Genomic DNA, 13096 nt, shown 5'->3' with positions numbered 1-13096 from the left:
GAAGCATAGTTTTTTTTCTGGAAAGTACAATGCTGCCGTTCCGTATGAAGTCATTTTGTCAAATCAGCGAACGTTATCCAACGCTGCCTTTTTCTCATATACAAATATACAAGTTGAGGCTCTATTGCTGTGAAAAATTTTAAAGTTTTCACACATATATATATATACACACACAGGCTCACACACACACATATACTGTATATATACTATATATATATATATATATATATATATATATATATATATATATATATATATATATATATATATATGTGTGTGTGTGTGTGTGTGTGTGTGTGTGTGTGTGTGTGTGTGTGTGTTTGTGTGTGTGTGTGTGTATGTTGCGCGTGTGTATGTGTATATGTGTGTGTGCTTGTATGGCAAGTTCCAGTTTTTTAAAGAACCAGTTTTACCTTGCTATTTATATTGTTTGTGAAAGTGACGTCAGTATTATCTTTTCTTCTCTTCGTTAATAGAAGTCAGTTCAGTACTGGAATCTATTTTATATTCGAAAAATAAATAAATAATTAAAATGACCTGCTCATCGTTACTTCATATGGTCTATCAGCTGTTTAGTACCACTGAATTACACTATAAAAAGATGACCAGTTGGCTAATTTTCCATAAATCCAATTGAAGTATTTCCTTCTGTTTCGTTCGCTTACAATTATATGGGGAAAATGGCAATTTTCTTTTGCAGAAGCGACTTTTTATATTTCATATTTGTGTTTGTTTATGTTATAAATATTACACATGGATGTGCCTTTAAACTATACAACCTATGATGTTCAGGGGAATAAAAACGTCCTTGGCCGGTCATCTGTTTTTCGCATTTTGAAACCACTCAGGGCGACTTATTTTAGGATGGTACTTTACAAAGGCCACTGGGTCTAGGTACCATTTCAAACTGATATTTCCAGTGGAGTAGTTTAGGCATAGTTATCAGCCTTTTATAAAATGTCTTATAAGAACCTTTGACTGAAAAAAGAGTAAGTGGCATAACATTTAATTAAGTACCTTTCTGAAAAGGATAAAAGGTCATTATGTACTGGTGCACCCGCAGCAAATTACAGGAAAAATAAGATTTAGGTAACTCAAATAGTGTCATATTGCAGGCTGGCCCATAAACTATTAGTGCTCCATTTTCAGTTGAATTTCAAATTCGTATCAAGAATGACTTTCCAGGTTTTATAAATGAAATAATAAAAGAATAAAAGTTTTAATACATCAGCAAGTTCATAAACGAAAACTTGCAAATAATTCAGCAAACTTAAAGATACACACATATAATACTGGAAGTTTTTCTTGATTAACATATCAAGATATCTCATAATCTACACAAGATATGCAAACGGCTACACATCCAGCAATACAGTTAGATATAATTGATAAGAATCTTTTAGTCCAGAGGGATAAATGAAAATTCTGCAGGAGCTAAACTGAAAGACGAGACTTTGCGTCATCAGTTTCCAAAAATAGATCGCCAAATATCTCTAACGTTCAATCCTTCCAACACTAATCGATTGGATACGTGTTGGACGGAGCTTCTGAAAAGAGCTTTTCAATGTAAATATTGGCTCGTCTCTCATTTTTCTTCGCCAACCCACGCGCTCCACAAACAAACAAACACACACACACACACACACATACTATATATATATATATATATATATATGTATATATATATATATATATATATATATATATATATATATATATATATATATATATACACTAGCTTACCAACCTGGCACTACCTGGGATAACTCTGAAACCGATAAACTCTCTCTCTCTCTCTCTCTCTCTCTCTCTCTCTCTCTGGATGCAAAGAAACTCATAGATTCTACATATGAGGCAATACAGCAGCATACATATGAAGAAATAAATTATGACATGATAAATCATGTACCCGGATCTTCATACTGATGGGAAAGAGCAAGAAAAAAAAGAAAAGAAAGACACAGTATGCACCCTTTTGAAAAGAGGGAATTGCAGGTTTGGTGAAAGATGTTATTACAAGCATCCCAAGATATGCCACAATTACGAGATCTATGGCAAATGTGCATATCTAGATGGCTATGAGGAGGAATGCAGCGATCTACATCCAAAAATATGTACAAACTGAGAGAAGGAAATGGATGAAGGTTTAATAAAAAAATGTAGGTATATGCATCCTGTAGCCATGAAGAATAAAAATCAAAATCAAATACATATAAAAAATCAAGGTAAAAATTAAGCAAAAAAAGAAAGGAACAAAAATCATGTGATGAAGGAAAAAAGCAAGCCAACAACACATTACGAAATGTCAGCACCACGATATGAGGCATCAGCACCTAGATATAGTGCAAGGAACAAGCAATGTATCTATGATGCTAGGGGATGGTGCAGATATGGAGATAAATGCAGGTATATGCACAAAATGAATAAATATGAAGATGGAAGATCAAATATAATGGAAAAGTTGGATTTTTTAATGTACGAATTTCTGGAAATGAAGAAAAGAACAACATATCAGAACAGGAAAGAGACATGGGGAAATCCTTATTATTACCCATATTAGATAATGGAGATAACAAGCAAACCATCATATTGATGAATGTGCAGGGATTAGTTTCGAGTAACTCAAAAAGAAAGATAGAGTTCTTAGAAGAACTAACCCAAAATGAAAAAAATAGAAATAATGAATATAAGTGAAACCTGGTATTCCCAAGAGACTGATAATGATGACCAGATAAAGGGTTTCCAAACTTATAGATCAGATATAAAAAAATAGAAATCAAGGGGGAACAGCGATATATGGGAGAGACGCCAATCAAGGACAAATCTGTGAGAAATATAGTAACACAGAATGTGAATTAATAGCGGTAGAATTTGAATCTGAAAAATTAGTAAACATTGTAATATACAGACCCCTAAATACTAAAGAGTTTGACATAATAATTGACAAACTGGATGATATATGTAGAAATCACAAAGACTGGACTATACTCCTATCCAGAGACTTTAACTTTCCTTTTGTAGAATGGAAAGAATGAATAGGGGACTGTGGTTGTATTTATACATATAAAAAAGAGAGTAATAGTAGTGCAGAAGATAAGAGGTAATTTGAAAAGCTATTAGGTATGCTACTAGAACATAATATTCAGCAAATAAATCACCTGCCAATAAGAAAGGATAATATACCAGACCTATTATTTGTGAACGTGGTTAACTATGTTAAAGAAATAATAATGTATAATGCGAGTATTTTGGACCATAATGTCAAAGAACTAACAGTCCATTCCAAAGCACATGAAAACAGATATAAGCAAGAGATAAAAAAATGGGAAGGATATGGAAAATACAATTTCTATAGTAAGAATATCAATTGATCAAAAATAAATGAAGAATTAAACAAAGAATGGGAAAACATATTCGTAAGTGATAATATACAGGTAAATACCGATATATTATATAAAATATTAGAGGAAATAGTGGAAAAATATATACCGAAGGAAAAAAGTAAACATCAGTCACGCATACCAAGATACAGAAGGATATTGTTCCAGAAAATCAGAAAGTGGAAAAAAGATCTAGCAAAAGAAAATAATGCATGGAAAGTGATGGAACTAAAAAGTATGATAAAAAATGCAGAACAAAAGATTATACAGTCAAAAGAAAATGAAAAATGGGACCTAGAAGAAAAGACCCTACAAAATATCAAGCAAAACCCCAAAATTTTTTACTCATGCAAAAAGATGAATAAAGTAAGTGTAGAAATAGGCCCTCTAAGAATTGAATGGCAATTAACGAATGTAAAAAAAGGAAATATGTAACATATTAGCAGAAAGATATAAGAGTGAATTTACACCTAGAATTGATAATGAAGATAATGATACAGAAATAAGAGATGAAAATAGTGCATATTTATCAAACATAGATATTACGGAAGCTGATATTGTGCAGGCTATTAATGAAATTAAAAATGGATCAGCAGCAAGACCAGACGGCATACCTGCCATATTGTTAAAGAAAGTGGTTCATTCAATCGCAAGCCACTCACAATACTATTGAGACAAAGTATGGATACAGGCAAGATTTATGATGAGCATAAATTAGCATATATTACCCCTACTTTCAAAAATGGACCAAGACTAGGGGCAAGTAATTATAGGCCTGTGGGCCTGACATCTCATACTATGAAAGTTTATGAAAGGGTAATAAAAGAAAAAAATATAATGAAACATTTAATGAAAAATAGATTGTGTAATATAGGACAACATGGTTTTGTACCCGAAAAAAGCACACAAACCCAGCTGTTAGTCCACCATGAAAGCATATATAAAAATATGATAAACGAAAAAGATACAGATGTGGTTTACCTAGACTTTGCAAAAGCTTTTGACAAGGTAGACCATAATATATTAGCAAAAAAAAAAAAAAATAGAAAACATAACATTGTGGACAAAGTAGGAAGATGGATAAAAGAATTTTTGCAAAACAGAAAACAGATAGTGATTGCAAACAATGAGAAATCGGATGAAGGTATGATAATATCCGGTGTGCCACAAGGTACGGTGTTAGCTGCATTGCTGTTTGTGATTATGATTGCAGACATAGACAGTAATGTTAAGGACCCGGTAGTGAGAAGTTTCGCCGATGACACAAGAATAAGTAGAGAAATTACATGTGATGAAGATAGGAACTTGCTTCAAAGAGACCTTAACAAAATATATAAATGGGCAGAGGTAAATAGGATGGTATTTAACTCTGATAAATTTGAATCAATAAACTATGGTGATAAAGAAGGAATGCTATATGCATATAAAGGACCTAATAACGAGACAATTGCAAATAAGGAAGCAGTTGAAGACCTTGGAGTGATGTTGAACAGGAATATGTTATGCAATGATCAAATAGTAATACTACTGGCAAAATGCAAAGCAAAAATGGGAATGTTGTTTCGGCACTTCACAACAAGGAAAGCCGAACACATGATTATGCTTTATAAAATGTACGTACGTAGTCCACTTGAATATTGCAATATAATATGGTACCCACACTACCAAAAGGATATTGCACAAATAGAGAATGTACAAAGGTCATTTACAGCTAGAATAGAAGAAGTTAAGGACCTTGACTACTGGGAAAGACTACAATTCTTAAATTGATATAGTCTTGAAAGGAGAAGAGAACTCTACATGATAATCCAGGCATGGAAACAGATAGAAGGAATTACCAAAAACATCATAGAGCTAAAAATATCAGAAAGAGCAAGCAGAGGTAGATTAATAGTGCCCAAAACTATACCAGGAAAACTAAGGAAAGAACACAGGACATTAATCCACCACGCACCAGCATCGATAATGCAGCATCTATTCAATGCGCTACCAGCTCATCTGAGGAACATAACAGGAGTGAGCGTAGATGTGTTTAAGAATAAGCTCAACAAATATCTAAGATGCATCCCAGACCATCCAAGATTGGAAGATGCAAAATATACCGAAGACATCAGAGGTGCCTCACACTGAGGGACCTGGGGCAACCCGAACGAACTGTAAGGTCTGTAAGGTAAGGTAAGGTCTCTCTCTCTCTCTCTCTCTCTCTCTCTCTCTCTCTCTCTCTCTCTCTCTCTCTCTTCTCCCTAACACCCCCTCTCTCTCTCTCTCTCTCTCTCTCTCTCTCTCTCTCTCTCTCTCTCTCTCTCTCTCTTCTCCCCTCTCTCTCTCTCTCTCTCTCTCTCTGCCACCCACTTCCCAACCACCACCCCTTTTGGTGCCACTGATGTCTTACCTCCACAGTATTTTTTTCCAGATAGTAAGTCATATGCATACCAAAATTAGGTATGATAAATTCGTAAGTTACTAAGTCGACGGCCATAACCAGCCCCGTTTCAAGGAAACCCTTCCCACCCCACCCCTTTGGTGCCCTTTGGTGTTAGTGATGTCTTACCCCACAGTGCTGATTTCTAGATAGTAAGTCATATGTACAGCAAGTTTGGTTGAAATTGTTCAGTACGTTTCAGTTATGTTGGCACATACACACATACATACATATATCCATTATATATATATATATATATATATATATATATATATATATATATATATATATATATATATATATATATATATATATATATATATATATATATATATATATATATATATATATATATATATATATATATATATGTGTGTGTGTGTGTGTGTGTGTGTGTAAAGGCCATTTCTGAGCCTATACTTGATTTAAGTCTCTGTTTTATGAACAGAGGTTTGATCTCGCTTATCCCGAGACATTGTTTGATAGCAGTAACATGAGCTACTTCATCAGTTGTATCTTTCCCTAACAAAACTCTAAGGACTACTGGAATGAGATACTAAGTACAAAACTAAAACCCTTTATTGACAAAATCAACGAAAAATAACTTCTTAAAAATTACGAAGAATGAAACCCAATGTTTCAACACTACTATCAGGAAATCTTCCAAGGAAATAATGCCCCAAAATCATAAACACTCAAATACCTAAGGGAATACAGAAAATAACTCATCTGTCAAATCATGAACAGGTCAATCAATAAAAACAGGTCATCTCAAATGTCATACCACTCTCATCCTTGTAGGAGGGGAGAGGAAAAGGGAATAGAATGGAGTGGAACAGAAATACCTGTGAAAGAAGAAACGTCACATTAAAAATCATAAAATGTAAAAAATTGCAGAAATATATCTTCCACTGTCACAGGAGATACCGTGTGTTCACAGTTCTGAAAAACAAAGTCTAAAAACGTATATGAATTCTTACTCACTCCACAAGTCCTCTGGGACAGTCTCCATGTGAAAAATCACACATCTTCAGACACACATGAATCGGATCTCACAAGTCCGATTCGAACGACGGTTCCTCCCATTATATTCATTATGTAACGCACGAACCAACATACTTTTGTATGACATCATTCGAGATCAAAGTTCGGCAAGACACGCCTCTGTATTTCAAGGCGTCACTATCGACATGCATCCTTCAAAACCGGATTTTGTAACTGGTTCAGCTTCTAGAACGTTCTTTGCTGAAAACGCATTTTCCAGCCCGTGTCTTGTCACCAAGGAGCCTTTTGCGACTTCCTGTGGTATGCGAACGTTTCAGCACTTTTCTTATATGCTGTGTATAGTCAAAATGGACCCTGCGAATAGCTGACCCAACTTTTCAAATGAGCCCTTACACACACACATATATATATATATATATATATATATATATATATATATATATATATATATATATATATATATATATATGTATATATATATATAAATTGATGCTCATAGGGTATACCATATTATAATACTGTTTAGAAAAATTCTCAATAAATCTTATTTTTTTTGTGCTGCTTCAATTTTTCTTACGACCCTTTATGAAATGCATTTAGAAATTACTCTAAAACGTAAGATACTCCTGAGATTGACCCTTTCTTTTGGGTTCTTCGATTAATGCAGGGTCACATTCCCTTAGTGAGATAACAATATATACAAGTGGGGTCCACAGCCCATAAAACCATTAGACATGGGAAACTCACATTCCTGTTAACGATAAAGTTGAAAAATATCGCCCGAATCCCGTAACAACAATAGAATGGCCATCGTTCTCAGACCCCAAACCAAGTTTCTCTTGTAAATGGCTGAAGTTTTGTCGTTTAAGATGCTACGAAGGCAAGAGAACGGCCGCTAAATTTGCATCTGAAATGGAAATAGGCCTCGGAGGAAGTAGAATCTCAATATCGGAATGGATGCGCTTTGGTGGTATATACAGTATTATCATAGACTGGTCTCAGCCAGTCGGGAGAGTTTTACATTATTTGCTATACGTATACATTAGGGTTTACTTAGTATCTAATGAATAAGATGTTTGGACAGACTTCCAAGGTTCCGAAATAAGCATTTAAACTTTCTAGTTTTCAAAATTACTAGCATTCATTGTATTGCATTTTCTTTACATCCACGCGCCTGGGCATACACACACACACATGCTTGTGTTTATATATATATATATATATATATATATATATATATATATATATATATATATATATATATATATATATATATATATATATATATATATATATATATATATATATATATATATATATATATATATATATATATATATATATATATATATATATATATATATATATATATATATATATATATATATATATATATATATATATATATATATATATATATATATATATATATATATATATATATATATATATATATATATATATATATATATATATAATATATATATACACTGTATGTATATATATATATATATATATATATATATATATATATACATATATTTACAGATTGGGTCTCTTTGGAGGGATGAAAGGGAAGTTTATATTGAATTAGTGCCAGATGGGCCGACAGAGAACACCAAGCTGTAAACAAAATAACGGTAAAAGTGAAGAACTTACCTAATTGTAACAATTTGATAAAAGAATGGAAGGTTGCCATAAGGAATGAGTCAATTGTTACGCTACAATGAATTTATTTACATATGAGGCAATCAAATGAGGTTGGAACTGAGGATCCAGCAGGCAATCAAATTTAATGAAAATGAAAATTACGGTGACGTAAATGGCACATTTCAAATTGGAAGGTGTGATAAGGCTTATAATAATTTTCGTAATTGGCTTTGTGTGCAACTGAGGGAAGGCTATCCTGACTTCCTTGGCTTCAGAGATGGCAGTATTCTTTAAGGACTGATTCACAAGGCGGAGGTTCGACTGGGCAGAGCGTGGTTGAACTCCTGGAAATAAAACCAGGGTTAGCAATTTAGCATCAATAATTTCTCTCACATGAATCTATGCACTATGGAGGAATTGATCACTTGAGTTACTTAAATTAATTTGCCTTTTATTTACACTATGGATGGAATATTTGAATACTAATCACAGAATTGAATTAGGTTGATTTCAAAGCATGTCACGGGGCGATTCACGGGCTGCTCGGAGCGTAGGTTGACTTAACAAAGGGGCTGCGTTTTAGGAAGATGAAAATTGAGATTTGGAGAAATGAAAAATCTAGAATTTGACAGATAGAAAGGAGCTGGCTTATTGACTAACTGCGGTCGACGTACCTGGGGCCTGTAGATGTTTTGCGCTGAACATCTGAGGCTTGGCCAATCGACGTGGTTAGTTTTCACCAGTGGACGGAAGGAAAATTTGCCCGTGTGTCTCAAGTGGTGGTTGTGTGTGGAGTCCAGCGCCTCAGGAAGCCAGGGCACTCCTTCCAGATTGTTTGCTTCGAAGTGTAGGTCAATCTGCAAAAGTCATACAGCCAGCAAAAGACTGGAGAAAATTGGGTCTTATGATTATGTACTTAGAGGTTAAGTTCCTATCTATATCACAGCCTGGATTTGCCTCCCACCCCTAACGGACTCGCCGCTCCTACATATCACGTCATGGCGGTGAAAGGGGGGTTGCTGTTGTACTATACCAGGTCAGCTGAGGTGGGGCTTTTCTCTACATGAGTTCAGAACAGGCGCTAACTGTCCTTCCTAGTTCAAAATACGCTTGGTGCACCTTGCCTGCCATGTTTTCTTGGCCCAACAGTCAAATGAAGGGTGAAATTATTCCTTGAATAAATTGTTTCCTAGCTGCCTGACGAGGGAGGAATGTACTTCTTTAACAATATATATATATATATATATATATATATATATATATATATATATATATATATATATATATATATATATATATATATGCAGCACCAGATGCAATATGATTTGGAATGTAGGAGTAAACTTTCAATTAATCATACATTTACAAAATAATGTATGACGTTCAATACGAGTAGACAACATGACCAAAGTTGGGACTCATGCCGATGGTAAAGAAGTAAAAAAAAAATCAGGTAAAATCTTTTATATAAAGAGGGGGGAGAGAGAGAGAGAGAGAGAGAGAGAGAGAGAGAGAGGAGTAACTAAGAGAAGAGAAAATCCTCTTAGAACGCAAGGAGCACTGAAGATCAGCTAAGCATAAAAGATCATTAGCACATAATGGAATGAATCAGCGTCAGAGCGAGAGAGGCTTCCAAGTGATCAAAGGACCAATTCGGCGGATTTTCAGATTTCAGCCTAGAGCAAGCAGGTCTGAGAGTCGAGGACGGAAGTGACTGTGATGTGAGTCGAGTAATGAAAGGGCGGTAGGAGTTGAGACTCGAAAAATAAAGGCACGGGAAGGTGTCAGAATCGGATAGGAAAGTAACAGTAAGATTAATGTGAACGGAAATATTTCAGACTTCAAGATGGAATGACGATGTATGAGGATGTTGAGTAAGAAAAGGAAGACAAAAGATGAGGCGGGAAGAAGTAGGGGGAATTAAGGTTTGCCGTCGAAAAAGAAAGGGTTGGGAAAAGGGTGTTGAATGAAATAAGGAATGAATGGTAAGATTTGAGAGGTAAGCAAGAAAGGGACAGAACAATAATGTTAGCAGAGTAAATAACATGTACGCGTCGAACTAGAAAGGGGAGGTAAGATGTAAAATTCGAGTAAGAAAAGGGAACATATGAGGTGAACGTCGAAAAAATGGGCAGTGAGATGCAAGATTCGAGTAAGTAAAGGGAAAGTATGAGGTGAAAGTCGAATAAAAGACCCTGAGATGCAATAGGCAGGTATGAAAAGGGGAAATTATGAGGTGAAAGTCGGAAAAAAAGGGACAGTGAGGTGGGACGTGATGATGCAAAAGGTAAAGTATGAGGTATAAGTCAAATAAATAAGGGACAGTGAGATGCGAGATTCAAGTAAGAAAGGAAGTGTATGAGGTGAAAGTCGAATGAAAAAGGAACAGAAAGAATGCGAGATTAGAATAAGAAAGGGAAACTATGAGGTGAAAGTTGAATAAGAAAGGGAGGGTAAGATTCATTTCATAAATGAAAGGCATAAGGTAAACGCCGACTAAAGCAAGGATAAAACAATGGGAGTCTAAGTAAATGGGCGGAAAGACGTGAGAATGAAAGATGGAGAGATCTGGAAGTAAATTAAGAGAGGAAGGGAATGTTGTGAAAGACCAACAATTCGGGGGCCATATATGGGTCAATAACGCAGTGGCGGTTGAGAAAGAGACGTAAAAAGATGGAACATTTGAATACTGAAGTTTGTCGTAAGGCTCAGTTTAAACTATATCCTATCTAAATAGGAAATTTGCCAGTGTTTGTTAATGTGATCTTAATCAACCGAGGAATGGCATGTTTCGATACCTTGTAAATACTGTATATCGTTTATTCAAGTTTAGCAGGTTACAATATCTTAACATTTCCTGCGTTCTGTTTTACTTCAGTTTGACTTATGAATTACCTTAAGGTATAATGTGTACGCTTTTTTCTTTATACTCATCATTGTTATCATTCTATCTTCGCTTGTAATGCAAGTAATCTTACTTCTTTTTTATTATTTACAAATGTTCGCCTAAAAGATGTTTTCTGTTTGTAGCTCTGATTGTTTGTCTTTAACGTCACCGTTGCTCTGTTTTTGCTTCCTGTCCTATAAGCACTTTCTCTTCATTAAGAGCTCAATAATAATAATAATAATAATAATAATAATAATAATAATAATAATAATAATAATAATAATAATAATAATAATAATAATAATAAACATTTCATCAGTGTTAATAAAACGTGATCCTTTAACTATAATAATAATCATTTCACGCATGATTCCATTATCCACTAGACCTCTCAGGTATCATATGTAATATAATGGGATGATGGGATCTGAGAATAATGTCGGTGCCATATCTCAGAACGATTAATCATGCCTGTCTGTTTCAGTGAATGAGGGATATCTATGTTATCCATAGACTCATACATAAACAGACACACACATTATACATATACACACACACACACACACACACACACACACACACATATACATATATATATATATACATATATATATATATATATATATATATATATATATATATATATATATATATATATATATATATATATATATATATATATATAGCATCACTATATTGTAAAATAATAAATATATAATTGATAAATTGTATATTGTGTGCTTTGTGTGTGGTCCTCTTCAGCCAACTGTTGGCTGAAGATGTTAGTATCGAAAGCTCTCGTTTTTAAATTGTATACTTTATGTCTTAAAATATACAATTTATCAATTATATTATTGTGCTTTTTAATATATTATATATATATATATATATATATATATATATATATATATATATATATATATATATATATATATATATATATATATATGTATATGTATATATATATATATATATATATATATATATATATATATATATATATATATATATATATATATATATATATATATATATATATATGTGTGTGTGTGTGTGTGTGTGAGTGTGTGTATGTGTGTCCGTGTATGTTTATACATCTACTAATAATGAGGCTTCCATTTTAATTTTTGCATTATTTTTGAGTACGAATTTAATATTTAATAGATAATACCTTCAATGTTGACAAGTTATGAATTCTCTAAAATTCAGTCTCCTCATCTAATATTTATTCAGGCTTTTCTTTTTAAACTAATCTAAGTATTCAAATAGTAATTTTTTCTTGCCTAAACTCGTATTTTATCTCTCTCTCTCCCTCTCTCTCTGTAAAACTCTTCAATCCATTGTAATCGACGTATATCAAATGAAAATATGAAAAACATCTCATCTGTCTATTTATTCATTTATCAATACTCTCTCTCTATATATATATCTCTCTCTCTTTCTCTCTTTTAAACTCTTCAATCCATTGTACGGGGTGTAGGTCTGACCGGTTTCGACTTTATTTCCAAGTATATCAAATGAAAAGAGTGTGAGAAGTCACAAAAATATACTACAAGAACAAACACACACTCCATATCCCTATTCAGGCCGGTGTTCATTTACAAAAACATACATCTGACATTCTGATAAACAGACCATACCCCACCTCAGATACCTGACAGGTGTTGGAGGCGGAGGTTAAATCCATTTTCGTACTGTGTTTACAAATATGATAATCCTATTTTTCATATATATATATAAAGTTTATTTATT

Source organism: Macrobrachium rosenbergii, chromosome 12 (assembly GCF_040412425.1).
Source record: "Macrobrachium rosenbergii isolate ZJJX-2024 chromosome 12, ASM4041242v1, whole genome shotgun sequence".
Lineage (NCBI taxonomy): Eukaryota > Metazoa > Arthropoda > Malacostraca > Decapoda > Palaemonidae > Macrobrachium > Macrobrachium rosenbergii.
Note: the sequence above shows the minus strand (reverse complement) of the source record.